Source organism: Callithrix jacchus, chromosome 15 (assembly GCF_049354715.1).
Source record: "Callithrix jacchus isolate 240 chromosome 15, calJac240_pri, whole genome shotgun sequence".
Classification (NCBI taxonomy): Eukaryota; Metazoa; Chordata; class Mammalia; order Primates; family Cebidae; genus Callithrix; species Callithrix jacchus.
The window spans coordinates 41821095-41839336 of record NC_133516.1 but is presented as its reverse complement, the minus strand read 5'-3'; the positions used below and the strand labels follow the sequence as shown (position 1 = coordinate 41839336).

Genomic DNA, 18242 nt, shown 5'->3' with positions numbered 1-18242 from the left:
TGCCTGGAGTAGATGATATTTTGTGTCACTTTACAACTAGTGGGAGTCAATTCCAAGAAAGAGCTTTAGAATCAGGGCAGATGTGGCATCTTTCAAAGGGAAAAACAGGAAACATTTTTGTATGATGGCAAAATACACATAACATGAAATTTAGCATGTTAACCATTTAGCATGAATAACTGTCATTCAGTGGTATCGAGTACACTCACACAGTGTTGTGCAGCCATCACTACTATCCATTTCCAGAACTTTCTGTCATCTTAAATAGAAACTCTGTACCCATTATACAATAGCTCCCTATTCCCCACACTCCCTTCTCCCTCCCCAGCCCCTGGTAACCTGTGTTCTTCTTCTCTGTCTCTGTAAGCTTGCCTATTTTAGGTACATCACAGAAGTAGAATTGTTACTGGAACACTCGGGGTTCAGTCGAGGTCCTGCTGCTTGCCACACAGAAAGCCAGTCACTGAGATGATGAGTGTTGCCAAGGGAGAAGATAGCTTTAATGGAATGCTGCAGCCAAGGAGATGGGAGTTCAGTCTCAAATCCATCTCCCTGACCAATTATAGCCAGGGGTTTATATAGCAAGGGAGAAGTGTAACAATGTGTAAGAAAACAGGAACTAGGGAGGGGCCAGGAAGCAATCCTGAGAATGAGAGGTCCAGCATCTCATTGTCTAAATGTGGTGATCTGGTGAGTTTGGGTTTACCAATACATTTTTTTTTTTTCTAAGAGGCCTGAAGGTCATTTCCTGAGGCAGGAACTCAGTTAAAACAAATGTAAACTTCAAGCTTTAAGATCAGAAAGTTTGATAGATTTTTAACCAACTATCAAAAAAAACTATGGTTGGTTTCGGAATCATAGTATCTGTCCTTTGTGTCTGGCTATTTCACTTAGCACAGGTTTTCAAGGTTCATCCATGTTGTAACGTGTCAGAATTTCATTTTCATGGCTGAATATTATTCCATCGTGTAATAGGTCCATCCATGGACCTATCACATATTTATCCAGGAAACAGCCATTAAACTGGGCTCTCTAAGCAGGGAGGCATGGCAGTGTTGGTAGGTGGCACAGGAAAGCTCTGAAGCAACAGACCAGGCAGAGTTCACATTCCAGATTTTACTAGTATTCCACATATTAGTACATGACCTTTAGGATTTTTTAAACTCCCCTAACCTACTTCTTGGTCATCTGTCATATGGACATAATAATACCACTCAAAGTTTCATTGTAAGGTTTATATGAAATAATGCATAGGATGTACCTGGCTTGGCTCCTCGCAGGTGTTCACAAAGTGAGTGCCACTTCCCCCTTTATCACTGATTCTCCCTCCCCCAGAAATCTTTACCCAGGACAAAGAATGAAGATGTGCATAATGGTGGATGTGTTCCTCTTGGAGTGTAGGAGGGGCAGGAAAAAAAAGCATCCCAAGTGCCCAAAGCTTGGATTTGAGAACTTTCAGGCAGGGATGGCAAGATCCCCAGACCAGGAAGAGTGGCCTCCGGGATGATTACCACTCCATCTGTTCTGTGAACGAAGGTAGCTGGCTTTGTGGATCTGATTGATGTTGTGAAAGGAAGGAAAGCATGCTTTTCTGTCTGCTGTGCTTAAAACACCTTATCTAGGATGAAAGTATTGGCCCCTCTTTCAAACTGCTTTTGCTGTTTCCCATGAAGAAATCCTTTTTCATTTAGAGAAAAAGCAATTTCTGTTTTCCTGCCAAGCCAGCAAAAACTCTTTTGAGAAATGCTTCTGCTTTCCTGGTATCAGGGTGTAAAATCTGCATGACATGGAGACTGGTGGTGGCATCATTTCAGCAGCTGGCAAGGGAATTGGCTGGAGGAAGAACAGAGCGAAGCACACACCTTCCCGGGTAGTGCAGTTGAATCAATCAAAAGCGTATGCATGGAATCCAACTACTGATTGTTGGGTACATCTAAACTTGTAACAGAATAAGGAGTGCAGAAGAGTTTCTGTTACAAACAATTCTGTTGTTTCTGCAAACAACAGAATCAGGACAGGGTGGTGCAAATAGCCAAAAAAAAAATGAGCAAGCACTTTATTCTTCCCCTCTCCCTAGTTATATTAAATGGTTACTTAGTTTCAGGCAGAAAACCTTTAGTTCCAAATAAACCCCAGGTAACAGAACCAGAAGCAAACCAAGCTTTCTAATCTACATCAAAATTTCTGGGAGAAATCTTCTGTAGAATTCATTCCCTCTGTGTTTCTCTGAAGAGCTACATCCAGGTAAAACTTAACGAAATAAAGCCGAAATATTGTACACCGACCTCTGCCCGGCGAACCTCACTCAGGAAGCCTGTGTCTGGAAATTGCTTAATGCTCTTGGCACTTGCAGAGCTGTGCTCTCAGACACCTTCCTGAAGAATGACAGTGTGTGAAGCGGGCAGGTCATTAGTTATTTTTTAAAGGACGTAAGCGAGATGTGGTTGTGCCTGAAGCACTTCACAACTGAAAGCTGGCGTTTCAAGTATCTGGACGTTATCCAAAATATCCATCTTGGCCAACTGGCAGGAATGCATACTAAGTCCTTATTAACCACTTGTTCGGTACCATCGAAGCTGCCTAGAAAGGGTTTGTGTTGCCTGGGAGTAGGGAGTGAGTGTAAGCTGCAGCATCAGCTCCGAGTTAGACTTCCCCTTCCTCTGAGTGTTAGTTGTGTGACTGTTGGCAAGGCATTTAACCTCTCTGAGCTAAAGTTTACATCCCTATAAAATGGTGAAAAATCTGCCCCTTCAACATGTTGGTCTCCAAGATTGAATGTGATCAAAAAACTTTTTCTAAATGCCTTATACAGTGTTTGCCACGTGGTCAGTGCCCAGAAAATGGTTTCCTCTCTTCTTTCTTCACTGTTTGCAATACAGTTTTTCTTGGTGCAAGTGCTAAAGCAGTCCAGCTCTGAACCACACCATCTTTGTGACACAGAAGTTGGCTGGAAGCCTCGGAAGTAAATCTGAGAATTGGAAAGAAAAAAAAGAAAGCCCATCAGCCCATCACCATGCATTTGTCAGTTGGCATCTCCTCGCCTTTGCTAGTTAGAGCCTTTCTTAGTAAAGTGGTTATTTCTTTTGCTCATCCATGTATGTAGAATAGTGTTTGACAGGCATTTTTGTGTGCCAAAGTATGGAGAAAGTGACAAGGAGAGGCCCACTCAAGATGTCACTTCCCTGTACTGCAAGCTGGAATTGACATAGAAATCCCTCCGGAAGAACCCCAGTGGTGTTCTGGAGCATCGCAGTGTCAGGAGGAGGGAGAGGCCCTGAGCAGTCACAGGTGCCTTTCTTAACACGTGAGAAAAGCATTTGAGGTGTAGCAAAAACATGGGAGTATATGCTGTGGAATAGGGGTAGTTTATTTCTTTTTAGTTCTGTGAAAAAACTCATATAGTGACAAGATTTTTTTTTCCTGTGTTGGACAACTGTCCTCTCTAGACAAAGACACAACACAGAGAGATAAATCTGTATTGTGTTAACATCAGTGAGAGGTCAGTGTATACAGCAAAGGTAGCCATTCCCACGTCATTAATTTCTTAATGTAAAGTGTAAATGAAAACAAAACACAAATTTCTCACCAGTGATAGTGATGAAATGCTACTGTTCTTGGGGAGGCTGAGGATGGAATGTCAACATTTTTACCCAAAAATTTAGAGTAGAAAGAGATCTGAAGGTATAAACAACTGTAACAACCACCACCAACACAACAAAGAAAACAGTGTAGAACTTGTTGACTCTTCCTGTGCCTAACCCAGCACCTAACATCTATTAAGTCCTTATCCGGTAAATGCTGTGTTGGGTATTATTAACTAGCAGATCAGGCAGAAGTGTTGCTACCTTCTCAGTATCATCTATAGGGAAAACAATGCCCTGCTGTTAAGAGGCTGCAAGAACTTTCTGGCTCCATCATTATGATAAAGTTCTGGATAATCCGAAAACCCTGGTGCTCATTGACAAGTGTCCACTTGTATCAGGGTGGGAGTGGTACATCAGAGCAATGACACTTCATTGGCAACAGGATCATAGGATGTATTTACATTTGTACTTCCATTTGTCAGTAGAAACTATGTTTTTTTTTTTCCAATCATCTGACCTCAGCACTTTCATTTATCTCACACACTTATAAAGTTTTTCAGGTTCTGTATTAGAATTTTTTAACTTTGTGCTTGAAAATAATTTTATACTGTGTAGCCTTTTTCCTTTTTTCTTTCTTTTGCTCTCATCTGTTCTTATTTCTTTCCAGCATTGTTGGCAAACTAATCATTTAGTTCCCTAAATAAATTTGAATCTAATCTAAAACTTCAAAAATTAATGATTAAAAAAGCAAAATAATTCATATGTAGAGTTATTAAGTTCAACTGGTTTTTTTCCTATCATAGCTCATATGTAGAACTGTTTTTGATGATTGAGCAAAATCATTAAATTTGATCTCCTCTCAACAAATACATATGGTTTTTCTTTTCCAGAGTAATCTCTTGGAAGAATACAATGTATACGGCTTCCAATTTACATTTGAAGCATACTTTGAGTAGGGCTGTGGATAGATTTATAAGTATGTTGAAAGAGAATTCGCATATGTCCGTATGTACATATATTTATAAGAAAATGCTTTTTCACTATTGAACATTTGGAGTTTTTAACCCTGTGAATGTCACGTGAGGTTATCTGAGGAGAGAAGTCTTTGAAGGTGGTAAAGTGATGGAGATAAAGTAGTAAAAAATGGAGAGGACCAGAAGGAGGCACAGCCAGAGTGCCTTAGGTACGACTCATGTATGACTTGTAGGAAAGTAACAAACAGGGAAGTGTCTTCAAATGATAGACTCAATTACTTTCCATCTTTTGGTATCCCTTGAGAGATTTTTCATAAGGCATTCATGTTGATAGGGTGTTGACCGTTCTTTCGTCCTTATGACCTTTCCTTTCCAGCTGGTGTGGCTCTTTTTCTCTGAAGGCAGTGTGTTTTGCCATAGCCAGTTCACATGATAAATGATAACATGTCTATGCAAAATGCATGACTTGGAAACACCAGAGAAAATACTAACATAAGGATTCCGTTATATGATAAAAACTTGTTGAGTACCTCATATGTGACGGGAACTTTGCTAAGGGCTAGGGGCACAAAGATGCAAAAGGCAGAAGTCCCTGACATAATGGTGAAGGGCAACAGCTGAGAAGTGAAAGAATAAAATGTTTATGGACTGACATGTTTGTGTGTCTGTATGTGTCTAGAGAGAAAATAATTGGGATAGCCTCCTTTAGGTGGTGGTGTTAGGGAAGGCCTCTCTACGGAGATGACATCTTAACTGGTATTTGATAAAAAACCAACCACGCTAAGAAAGAGGGAAAATTCATTCTGAATGGAAAGAAGATACAGAAGCCAAGGCGCTAAGGTGGGCTGGAGCTTGGCATTCCATTCTCATAGGTCAGCATGCCTGTAGCGTGGGGAGCAATGCACAGCTCACACTAAGATGAACGCCAGAGAAAAGACAATACTGAGGACTCTATTCTAAGTGTAATTTTAAATTTTCAGTGCCTTGGAATGGCAGATTTAACTGCCATAAATTTCACTTTCTGATAAATAACAAATACTTCGTTAGTGTAATCTACTTTTTAAATATTGAATGGGCATACTTACACTAAGAAAAAAATTATATGTGTAATATATACTTACATATTTTATATGCTATTTATATTATATATAATATATATTTATATGTACTATGTATATGTTATTTTATGCATACTTTTTCCCATCCCATCCTAGATGGGTTGCCACTGGTGACTAAATGTGGGAATCCTGTGATCTGATTTCTGTTTATGAAAGATCTGGAGGTTTTGTTTCCTGTCTGGCTGCTACTTTCTGATTCTCAGGAAAAGACAGGAGCGCTCTAGCCAGTTCACAGTGTTTATGACAGATTGATTTCTAGGATTCCCTCCTTTCCCTCCTACTGTTTTCAGATGAGCTTCCTACTAGTAAAAGAAAAACTTCAGACAAGTTTAATTTAACAGAGTTTGACCAAAGAGCAGTTGAATAATCGGGCAGCCCTCAGAATGAGTTACCAAGAACTACATTTGCCAAAGATTCTGAGGATACAAGGATTTCCTTTAGTACATGACCTCTGTTGGTTGCTAGGGTTTCTAGGATTTGAGTCTAGTTTTTTAGGGTTGATTCATGATAGGCAAAGCTGCCCCAGGATACCATCTAGTTCTATTGCTGCTCTGATTCCTGCTAGAATTAATCCTGTTTCTTGTTTATTTCTGGTGTTCTTGGGTCTTATGGGATTATAGGGCAATGGTGGCCATCCTACATTCACCTCTGCTCCAAGTTTTTGATATACAAGGGAAAGCTACTCCTAAAAACAAGTGGCTCCAGGGGTAGTCGAGAGTGGTTATGGATTATGACTTTTTTCCATTAATGGCCAGAAACAAAAATTAGTCCAGTTGGAGTGCAAATAGAGGCACCACAAGATCTGATATCGATCCACTGCTGCCAAATTGGATCTGTAGAGATATTCCTTCCCTGTTCCAATGGAGATAGCCAATCTTTATTGTACAGAATGGGTCAGTCCTCCCACCTTCCCAGATTAGGCAGTTGTTTTATTTATTTTTTTTTCCTGTACGTTCTGATCTAAGTCACCATATATGGTTTTCTTGCTCACAAGTAGAATCCTGCATAAATTTTTGCAGTCTCGGAGACTTAGCAGCTTAGAGTTGAATCAAGGCATTGAAGGGAAACTTCCACTTTTGTGTCATTAATACACAGTAGGTGCAAAAGATAGAATCATTAATGTGCTAGAGATATAGATACCCAGCTTTCCAGGTCCAGTTAATTGTGGTTGAGGCTGATGGTTCAGATAGAATCTGTTAAGTGACAGAGGGGTCAGGTGACATGGCACCAGTGGTGGGCATATTTTATGGAAATGTACTTCCACCCTGTCCCTGTTTTAGCTAGTCTCTGATTTGCTCTAGTGTCCAAGCCCCGCCTCCTCAGTCAAATCCTCCCTCCTCCTTGAGTCATGCCTAGGTGTTCACCTTGTTTGGTCATGGTCTGATCAGTTGGCAGCCCATGACTGGCTGAAGCTCAGCTGCAGTAACAAAAAAATCCTCCTAAATTAGGCTTTTAGGGTGTTTAATTGACTAAGTTAGGTTAGGTTGCAGTTCCTTAGGTAGGGACTCAAGTTATAGAGATGAGCTCGAGCTAGATTTAACTTAGTTTAACACTATGCATTTTTTTGAGTCTCAGCCTAAACATGACTCTTACTGAGAAACCCACCCTTTCCCTACCTCAAAGGCCCCATTAGGTACCCTCCTCTTACACAGACCAAAAGCCCCCTGCTTCCTTAGTTTAGCAGAGCAGTGATGCCCTGTGTTATACTTACTTCTCCTCTGTTGTCCCCTCTAGAATAGGAACCCTCTGAGGACACAAACTGTATCTTTTCCCTTGATTATCTGGCATGTAGCCCAGGACCTGAAACAATGGACAAGCTCCGTGACTGCTGATTGAATGCATGAATTATCAGAGTTCTCTTTAGTGGAATCCCCTGGGCCTTACACCACATTCTCTTCTGAGTCCAATTTCTGGAATATCAATTGCTAAGGGGTGTGTTTATGGAGCACTTCCAGCTCTCAGGTGCTGTGAAAAATCTTGGAGATGCCTGACTCTAGGTCTCTGTCCTCAAGGAGCTCATAAACTAGTTGACAATATGAGATAACCCAGAAAAAGATGGTGAGCAAAGTCATAAAAAATGCAGTGAAGTTTTTGAATAGCTGGTAGAATTAATGAGATGCAGGGATCCTGCACTTGGATTCTGTAGACTGAATGCGGGTATATGAAAGTGCTTGCAGTAGAGGTCCGGGAACAGCCTGAAATTAATGATGATGATGATGGGGTGTGTGTGTGTGTGTGTGTGTGTGTGTGTGTGTGTGTGTGTAGTATTTTGTGCACATCCATTCTTTCAGTAAAAAGTCTTGATCAGATTCTCAAATGGGAAGTACCTAACCCTAGGATGTTGGTAACCATCTGCTGCCGTAAGTGCTATAGAACTTCATGATGGACTGAAGATCCAAATATGAAAGGCAAAACGATACACTAAGAGTAGAAAAAATGAGCTTTCTTCACAATTTCTTACCAAGGTAGAAATTCTTGAAATAATAAAGGTAAAATTTAAGGGATTTAATTATGTCATAATTAAAGATTTATGTTCAATGAAAGAAGCTGTAGGAAAAATTAAATTGGAGATATGTATAATAGCTGAAAACTTATATGTATAACAGCAGACAAGAGATTTATACTGAGAATATATCTTTTTACTTCTGCTAATTGGTAAGCAACACTGGTACCTTCCTCTTATGTAGGCCAAAAGCCCCCTACTTCCTTACTTTAGCAAGTATTCCATTTTGAATTCAAAATTTTTAATAGGGAAAAGTTATAAATGGGCAGATTACAGAAAGGGAACTTTGAGTGACTAATATGTGCATTCTTATTAGTATTCAGCAACATGAATATTTAAATAGTAAACTCCATTCTGTAACCATCAAGTTGGCCCAAAACAAAAAGAAAGATCATCATAAGTAGGCCTGGGCAGCGCCTCACGCCTCTAATCCCAGCACTTTGGGAGGCCAAGGTGGGTGGATCACAAGGTCAGGGGTTCAAGACCAGCCTGACCAATATGGTGAAACCCCATCTCTACTAAAAAAAAAAAAATACAAAAATTAGCCGGGCTCAGTGACAGGTGCCTATAATCCCAGCTCCTTAGAAGGCTGAAGCAGGAGAATCGCTTGAACTTGGGCGACAGAGGTTGTAGTGAGCTGTGATTGCACCACCGCACTCTAGCTTGGGAGACAGAGTAAGACTCTGTCTCAAAAAAAAAATTATAAGTATTAGTAAGAATGCATACAAACAGGAATTTTGAGGGTCAATATGGTAAATCATTAGAAACAATCTATTTGCCTGCTGATAAGAGAATGAAGTAATATTATTATTTGTGCTTATTGTAGAATACTTACAGTACTTAGAGAAATTAAAACCTAAATCAGGCCTGTCTGGTGGAAGTATAATATGAAGCACATGTGTAATTTAAAGATCTTTAGTAGCCACACACAAAAAAAAAGTAAAAAGAAAATTTGTTTTTACTTCTTTAAATTAAAAGAATTAGGTGATCATATTAATACTATATTTTACTTAATCTAATATATTGGAAGTATTATTTCATTATATTATCAACAGAAAAAATTACTGATACATGTTTTATGTACCTATTTTGTACTATCTTCAGTATCTGGTATGTGTTTTATAGTCATAGTATGTCTTAAATCAGAGGCTAAATTTTCTGATTTAAGAAAATTATGGATCAGAAATAATTGATCCATATTTAGGGTTCATAAAGTAAACAACTGAAAAAACCAAATTCATATTCTCAAGATATTCCAAAATATTTAAAAGTATTCTCATAATTCAGATATAAGTTTTAAAATTTAAATTAAAAGATTAAAATTACGAATTTAGTTTTCCACTTGCATTAGCCATATTTCAAATGCTCAGTAGCTGCATGTGGCTTGTGGCTCCTGTGTTTGACAGCTCAGATCCAGAGGTACACATACATATTCTGGTGGTTTTCAAAAGCATAATGATGTAAGAATAAATAGAAGAAGAACATGATTTATAGTGAACTACTGTTTAAATAAATTGAGCATAAACAAAGAAACCCACCCCCAGTATTTTATTTTTCACGAAAACATAGATATGCACTGAGGCATATGGAAAATATTTGGGAAGGGTAAGCCTGTGTCTGTAGGGTGAGGTAGCAAGGATCAGGAAAGGCAGATCAGAAGGAGAAACCTAAGTGACATCTTGGAGCGTTCAGGCTGCTGGTGTGCTGTGGGTTAAGAAACTTACCCAACTCATTTCTAGGCACTCAGCATTAAAACAAAAAGCAGTGAGAGTTAACTCTGCTGAAAACTGTTAATATTGGGCTCAATGCAAAATTATGGTTTTACAATCATGTTTTCAAGTACTCCATTTTGAAGTTCCTTCTAAAACAGTAACTGAATGATGCTGGTTACTACCACAGTTAATGTCATCAGAGGGCATCACTGCAAAAAGATCAGAGGACATTTGCCTGAAAGCCTGTCACTCTTCTGATAAACATGGTTTCCAAGTATCACATTCTCAGAACACGTTGAGTGTGGAAAGATCCAAAATGAAGCCTGTACAATGAAGCCCTCATAAAGCAGAGGGAAGCCCTGCAGTTTACCCACTGCTGTTCTGTAGAACATCAATATGCCTGCTGTTATGGGCTGCATTGTGCTTCCCCAGAATTTCATACCCAAGTCCTAACCCACAGTACCTCAGAATGTGACCGCATTTGTAGATAAGGCCTTTGGAAAAATAACGTAAAATGAGGCCATTAGAGTGAGTCCCCATCTGGTCTGGCTGATGTACTTATTCGTGGAGGAGATTAGAACACACAAAGGGACATGGGAAGATGCACACACGGTGAGAGACAGGCCTCACGAGAACCCAAACCTGCCCACACCTGGATCTTGGACTTTCAGTTTCTAGAACTGTAAGAAAAATTTCTGTTACTGAAGTCACTCAATATGTGGTTATGGCAACTCTACTAAACCGATACACCTACATTTTAAAATACATCAGATAGCTTTAGATGCTGAACAACATTAAGAGCAGAAACCTGGAGTCAGATGGGGTTGACCTTAAATCCAGTCTGCACATTACTAGCTCTGGGACTCAGTATGTAGCGGACTGGTTTGTGAAGTGGGGAATAATAATTGTACTTGCCTCATAGGGTTATTGAGGGAGATTAAGTGAATGAATGGAAATAATTATTGCCTAAGGGTTAGTTATTATTCTAATCATTATAATTAGATGTCACATTCTGGTTGTCATATTTTCAGTATTTACATATACCTAGTGCACCTGAGGAACCAGGGTGACCTAGCAGATCAGTTCATGCCAGGTGTGGTTTTAAGAATCATAAAGATAAGACATTAAGGACTGTTGTCTGGTTTCTCTTTTGTTTTCAATGGCTCCTGCTACAAGAGCATGGCTTTGAATTAGCTGCTGGAGTTTTGAAATTGAACATGATTTATCCTGAGTTTTCTTTTAGGAATGGTCAGTGTCCATATGTGTAAATGTCCATATGCATTTGGAAGTACTGAGAGATTAAACTCAGCAGTTACAGGCATGAGAAAGAATAACCACCTCTATAGCATCGCGTGTGACCGCTAACGTCAGAAAGAACCAGCACTGTAACAATGTGGATAGCATTCTGTCGTATCTTAAATTTCTTTTTCCTACTAGAATGCGTTGAGGACGGAATTAGCCCTTACAAACCAGAGGGCAGTACTGCTGTGCACCACTGACTGTTACGTTTTGTGGAACATGTCTGCAATATGCTCACATTTTAAAATTTAACAAATTCCTACCAAAATGTCACTCTTTGCTGTGTGAAAGCAGTCTCTTCAGTGTGCTTGAAGCTGGTTACCTTCACACATCAAGTTTTAGCAGATAAAAGTGGGCACTTCATATTCAATGGATGTGCTGAGAATAGCCCTGTTTATATACTCGATTTCGTAAAATCACATAACCTTTTGTAATACATAAAAGGGACAGTGGGATCAGAGAAAGCTGTTTACATGTCAGATAAACAAGTCAAAAAGTTTCATGGAAATTACTTATGACCTGCGTGGCATCAGAAAGCTTGCGCTGAGTTTTTTACATATTTCTCCAGAATGTCTCTGATTTACAAAAAATGCTATCAATCCCCTTTTAGATACAAAATTTTCTACTATCTGTAAACACTGCTGGCTTTCTTGGTTGATTTCTTGTCTTTCCCATTCTCTCCTCCCTGTTCTGTTTCCCCATATGGAACTGTTTCTCTTTCAGGTGTCCTTTCTCAGGCAGAGACTAGCTCTGTTTGTCTTTTTTATTTTTCCCCCTAAATTTGTGAACAAGTCCTAGTGTCCATGAAAGTGGAGAACTAATGGAATTGCCTGGAGGCAGTCATATATACTTTAGACAGGTGCTGCGCAAACTTCTGCTGTCAGCTCGCCGAGCCCTCTTCAATTCCAGCTTGTAAACACCGATGGCAGCCCAGCCTGCACAGTTGCTGCCAGCTACTGATTATTCCATTGACAGACGCAGCTGGCTTGACCGTGCTTCCTGAATTGATTGGTGTTCCTTAGAAATCCACCTGTTTATTGAACACCCTGTGTTTGCCTAAATTCAACATTTGGTTCTGCAGAATGGTGAAACTGGGCATGTGTGAGATGGTAATTGCTTACAAAAAAGGCCATGGAAATTAGTAAATGAAGCATGTGAAAAGCAGCTTTATTGAATGGTCTGTTGTGTTAAGTACTTTGAATTTACACGTATGGCCCAGTGCCTGCCTAGAATTATTTATATATGAAATATTAGGCAGAAATATAGGATAAATCTATACATACTTCTAGAAACTCAAGCTGATCATTAATGATGGAAGAAAAAGATTTTAGAAGGGGATAGAGTTTGATTGTAACCAAAAATTAGAGTTGGCTGTAGAAATATACAGAATCTCCACCCTAACCCTCCTTCCTGGGCTCCAGATACATAGAGCAAACTACTGCTGGTGATCTCTAGTTAGATGAACCTCACCATGCCTTTCTAAGACTGCGCTCCTCCAGGTGTTCCTCCTTATCCATTCTCCATTTCAGTTGATCCAGAGACTTGGAAATCACCCACGATCTCCCTGTTTCTCATCCTCACATTCAAATTTTTTTCAGTTCTGGCTCCTAAATATTTTTCAAATCAATCCATTTGCTTCCATCCTGGAGGCACATGTCTTCTCTGGAGGGAGAATGGAAGGGAGGGAGGGATGGAGGGAGAGAGGGAAGAGGAGAGAGCTCTTTTACTTTCTTTTAAATTTTATTTGTAATAAAAAATACCAAAACACATAAAATGTACCATCTGATAATGTTTGACTGTGTCCCCACCCAAATCTCATCTTGAATTCCCACCTGGGAGGGAATTGAATCATCGGGGCAGGTCTTTCCTGTGCTGTTCTCATGATGGTGGGTGAGTCTCACAAGATCCGATGGTTTTATAATGGGGAGTTTCCCTTCACAATCTCTCTCTTTGCCTGCTGCCATTCACATAAGATGTGACTTGCTTCTCCTTGCCTTCTGCCATGATTATGAGGCCACCCCAGCCATGTGGGACTATAAGTCCATTAAACCTCTTTCTTTTGTAAATTGCCCAGTCTAGGGTATACCTTTAAAGAATTATCATGGGTTTAATGTCCCAAAGAATTGACAGAAGCAGACTGGCCACTTCCATACTACTTAGGTGATTTTCATGATTTTAGGGTTTTACTTGGCTGTAAAATTTCCTCTGGGCTGCAAAACCACACAGTAATCTGTTTGGGAATGAACTCTTTAGCAGAAGTCAAAGGCAGAAAAATCAGTGTAGCTGGGTTTGGCTTGTAACAGTTAAAAGAGAAATGGAAAGTATTGGATTTTGGATAAGTACTTTTGCTTCACAGTTTTAGGGTTGAGTAGATGTTAAAATATCACTCACCACATTAGCCTGTCGTTTGGGTTATTCTGTTTTATTATTTTGAAAACATAAAGCCAACCAAGTAATTAAGTGGGCTGCACACTGTCTGACGTTTCATATAAAGAAACATTAGACTCTTCAGCACATCAAATACTAATCAGTTCAGTCAGACTTTTTTTTGTTTAATATGTTATGTCACTGATAGAGACATGAGGAAAAGCCACGAGTATCTAATCAATGGGAGGTTTATTGCATTAGTCATGGATTTTGGAGGGATAAAACATATTTTATACATATATAACGTGCACAGAATATGTGCACACATATGATGCTGGGCAGTTGTCAAAAATGCTCAGGTTCAAAAGGTTAAAAGAGATCCTATTGTGTAAGGCTCAAGATCTCGGGTTGACTTTCTAGATACTTTGAGTTCAGATTTCGCCTTTACTCTGGATTAGCTTGTAGCTTTAGCAAGATACATAATCTCTCCGTCTGTAAAATGGAGCTAGTAATATCAATCTCACCTTGTGACAATGGCATAACATTATCATGGTAAGTGACTGGCATGGAACTAGAAAAAAAGTAGGTGTTGTAGAAAGTAGGAGGTATTGTTACTATCTCCAACCAGGCAAGAAAAATAGTTTGTCATCGTTATTGGTTCACAAGGAGTTATATTAAAAGAATTATCATGGGTTTAATGTCCTTCCCTCACAGTCCTCAGAAGAAACCAACTCCGCTGACACGTTGGTTTAGGCCTCTGTCCTCAGAACTGTGGGATTGTACGTGTCTGTTCTGTAAGCCACGCAGTATGGGCTACTTTGTTAAGTTCATCCTAGCAAACTAATACAGTCCTACAGAGGAAATATTGACGGTCGGACTGTGGAGGAAAGAAACAAGTAAGATACTTGAGGTTACATTTTCCATTCAGAATGCTATTTCAGTGTAGGTATATTTGTAGTGTGCTTTTTCCAAGCTCAGAAACTGAGAACAGGGAGCTGCTTCTGATGAATTTCTAATGCCTTTTCCTGGGGGATTGATTGAACACAAAGAGCTCAGAGCTATCTTCCAGCCATCTGCAAGAGATGTGTTTTTGTACACCTTTGGTAACATCTAAGTAGGTTGGCACAAAAGGGCCTTCCTCTGAGAGGGTTCTGTGGAAAGGTGGCCGTGATTGCACAAGCATGTAAACAGGGAGTATTATTTTTTTATTGCATATTTCTTTAAAATGTGGATATTTTCCAAAAAGCTAAACAAAATATATCTCAGAAATGAGAATAAGAATTTGGAAGGATAAAATGAGTTATTCATGAAAACATGATTTTTTCAATAGATTTTTGGTAATAATGGATAAGCTTCCATATTTCTCTATCTGCCCTTCTCTTGACCTTTGTCCCAAAACAAATGTGGTGTGGAAAGATTGAAAGAAACAATTTCAGGTAATGACAGAAAACAACAGAAATCCAAGTTTCTTTTGTGGGTGTCCTGAGTGGTCTCGGGTGGCATCTTCTCCCTGCGGGGCTGTGTGAACATTTCTTCTTCTTACTTGCTTGTATCTTCCCTGAGTTCACAGAAGTGGGGTCCCACAGACTTAATTAAGATGCCACCATTAATAAAGACCGTACATAGCAGGCAAGTTCTGATCCTCTGCTCCTTGCTTTCTCCACTAGCCTAACGGTAAACATGTGTGTGGCTAATTAACTTAGTGTTTCTTCCAAAGGCTTGATTCCATCCTTGGTGGTAATTACTATTCAGGGCATTGCTATACTTTGACATTTTCCTGAATTATAAATTATTGGTGTCTGAAAGAAGTCACTGACTCAAGAGAAAAACATAGAAGACAAGCTAGAAGGAGAATGAAAGTAATTCTGAGTTGGTTTCCTCTCCTCCAGAGGTCATTATGAAGGCGGCAAATGCTCCCGGGACACATTGGGAATGCCCCGTGTACAAGTGAGACTCTGGGGAACAGTCAGATCTGCAGGTCTCCTTCCATAGGGTCATGCCAGGATCATAGGGTAGGTTGCTAATAGGGTGGCTTCAGGTTTGGAGGTGGGAGTTGTAAAAATATTTCATGCACAGGTACTTCTTGTTTTATGACTTAATTTTAAATGCATCAGTAGCTTTTTATTTAGAAAAGTCCTTCAGAGATGTGTTTTAGATACGTATTTGACACCTGTGGTTTGTCTCCTTGGCAAACCCCACTTTCTAGCTTTTAGGGGAGCAATGGGTTTGCTATTGTGAGCTCCTAATACATTTTGAGGCCCCAGGATAGTTTACCCCCACCTAGAATTGGCTTCAAGAAGTACAGCTCAGCCGCCCAATGTTAATTAAAAGGAAATCCAGTCTTGAATCTCTCAAAGAAACAGGAAGCAATTCATTCCCCTCAGCAATATTTCTCCCTTTTCTTGTTGGTGCCCTGGAGTCGCCCCAGGACCGTGTAGAGGCCAGCTCCTCAGTCCCTCCTTCTAGTTCTTATCTGGTCCAGCTTTTCGTCCTGTTTGTTTCCTCTCCCCAGTCCTAAATCTTTATGATACAGACTTAGCCTCTGTGGTTCTCTTTAAGCCCCCTGAACCAGTTTCACAGATTTTGAAGCATAAGAGAGCCAGAACCAGGATTGGGAGAAGGAAATAGAGAGAAGGTAAGTGTGAGGAGGATGGGGAGATTCACAAATGAATGAATTATGACTCTGTTTCACCCCCTACTAATTATCACTGAGTTATAGTATGATGAAAGTAAGGTCAAGAAAGAAGGAAATTATCATTGATTAGGTGACACCAACTTTTTGGATGCTATCTTCATTAGACATGTTTATGTGTGTCATCTTTATAGGCAACTGACAGTTAACAAACATTTGTACCTATAAGATAAACATTTGTTAATCATCAGTCACCTATAAGATAAACATTTGTTTGGTGATCTATTACTGAGGGATTTTTGCTCATTATTGTATTTCCATGATATTGTACCTGGCATATATTTGGTTCTCCATAAATATTTATATGACATATAAACAATATTGGATCAGTGACTATTCAGTGCAAATTTGTGAACTCTTATAATTTCTCCCATTTCACAGATGAGGACGTTTAGACTCTGACAAGTTAAATACTTTACTAAAGTTAAGACTTCTCAGCAGTGACAGCGTTAATGTTTTCAACTCAATATATTTGGTTCTAATATCTTCAACTGGGCTGCAGTGCCTGAGCTACCGTCTTCTACCATCGCCTTCCGAGTGGAAGAGTACTGAATTCGCCATGTGAACATTTTATAGGACTATTTTTTGCTTTTGCTGTTACTACATTATTTCTATGATAACCATATAGAAAAATAAGACAAATTGAAAATGAGGTATTTAGTGCAACTTTTTACATACAATATTATTGATAATCCAGCTCTCAATTATCTGTACCTTAATTAGCTGCTGTTTTGATGATCTGCATTCTCCAAGGACTCTCCGCCTGTCCCTAGGCTGTCTTCCCCGCAGCAGTATTTTCCCATCACCTAGCTTTGTTGAAGTTTGAGGCATTAGATATCATCCCAGCTACTAGCTTTTAAACTTTTTATGTTTGGTTACTCAGTGACAATCTTTGGGCAAGCATGATCTCATGCCAGAGCCCCATGTATGAAACAAATAGAAGCAGAGCTGCTCAGATGACGGGAGAAAGGTGCTCAGAATCTGCTGGCCCGTCCTGCCTTCCAGCTTCTCAGAGTGCCTAAGACTTCTCAGGACAGAGAAATCTTTCACATCCACTGACCTAGATGAATTCTCTTAATTTTATGATCCAGTGAACCAGATATAGAAAGGCTAATTCTCACAGAATTATTAGTGACTCTGAAAGGTTGAGACGTCAGGCTAGGGCATTGTGACCATAGCGAATATATCCACGTGTAGGATGCTGCATTGAGAATTGCCTGAGGTTGTATAACCAGTTAGAGCTCCGCACCTCCTCTCTCAAACAGCCTGAGGTGTGCCTTTCACCTAAACACTTCACTAAATCAGTGTGAAACCCTGGATAAGAACCACTATCCTAGGGCATCATTTACAAAGAACATGATTTAAAGTTTTGCAGCATTCATGTAAAAGGACTTGCAGGTAGGTTGAGAGAATATCCCAGTATTTGCCCACATTTAAAAGCTGTTTGAGGCAGCAGAAGTTACTCTGTATTTTCTTTCTTTCTTTTTTTTGAGGTGGAGTTTCGCTGCTGTTACCCAGGCTGGAGTGCAGTGGCGCGATTTCAGCTCACGTCAACCTCCGCCTCCTGGGTTCAGGCAATTCTCCCGCCTCAGCCTCCTGAGTAGCTGGGATTACAGGTGCGCGCCACCATGCCCAGCTAATTTTTTTGTATTTTTAGTAGAGACGGGGTTTCACCATGTTGAACAGGATAGTCTTGATCTCTTGACCTCGTGATCCACCCGCCTCAGCCTCCCAAAGTGCTGGGATTACAGGCGTGAGCCACCGCGCCTGGCCCTGTATTTTCTTAAAGTAGAGTTTTCCAAGCTATTTTTGGAAATGATCTTTAGTTTTCAGCTCACTTGGCACAATTGACCCCTCCCTTCTTCTGGAAATGTACTTTTTTTTCTGACTTTCCAGATACCTACCCCTTGTGTTTTTCTCTTTCCTGGAAAGTCCTTGTCAATTTCCTTTGTAGGCAGCTTCTCCTCAGAGGACACTACAAAAATGTAGGAAT

The 18242-nt window shown here is 39.8% G+C and overlaps 1 protein-coding gene across 44 annotated transcripts in view; it reads left to right on the top strand.

Moving 5' to 3' along the window:
• The window catches only part of FHIT (fragile histidine triad diadenosine triphosphatase), a 1534178-nt gene that overhangs the window by 1172065 nt on the left and 343871 nt on the right, over window positions 1-18242 (top strand). For 2 of the 44 annotated variants that reach the window (XM_078351374.1, XM_078351372.1), the window contains exon 1: window positions 17458-17647. The exons of the other annotated variants lie outside the window; for them this stretch is intronic. The gene's annotated coding sequence lies outside the window, so the exon portion shown is untranslated. Of the gene's footprint in view, window positions 1-17457; window positions 17648-18242 lie in introns of those variants that run through there. 44 annotated transcript variants of the gene reach the window in all.